The following is a 571-nucleotide window of genomic DNA, read 5'->3' as shown; positions in this document are numbered from 1 at the left end:
AAAAAAAAAAAAAAGAATCTAGTGGATGCTCAGTCACACAAGGATAGTTGTTTCAGTTGGTCTTCTGTAGAAGTAGGTTCTAACAGATGTGCTGGCAAGTAAATGCAAGTGGCAAAGAATAGTAAATTTTCCTTCTTCCAATGTTCTTATGTAGGTCTCCAACAGAAGGTGTGGCCCAGATTACAGGTGTATACCACCACACCTGGATCTGGGATTTGTTTTGTCCCAGGCTGATCTTGGAACTCAGAGATCTCCTTGCCAAGACCCAGGTTAGAAACTTGTGTCTTAGCCAGGCAGTGGTGGCGCACGCCTTTAATCCCAGCACTTGGGAGGCAGAGGCAGGCGGATTTCTGAGTTCAAGGCCAGTCTGGTCTACAGATTGAGTTCCAGGACAGCCAGGGCTACACAGAGAGAACCCTGTCTCAAATAAATAAATAAATAAATAAATAAATAAATAAATAAATAAATAAAAAGAAAGAAACTTGTGTCTTCCAGCCTCAAGATCTGGATCACAGGTAAGCCCTCCAATTATGGATTATAGTACATTCCAGATATTGGAATGTAAAGTTGA

This window comes from Mastomys coucha, chromosome X (genome assembly GCF_008632895.1).
Source record: "Mastomys coucha isolate ucsf_1 chromosome X, UCSF_Mcou_1, whole genome shotgun sequence".
Taxonomy (NCBI): domain Eukaryota; kingdom Metazoa; phylum Chordata; class Mammalia; order Rodentia; family Muridae; genus Mastomys; species Mastomys coucha.
This window is presented reverse-complemented; position numbering follows the sequence as displayed.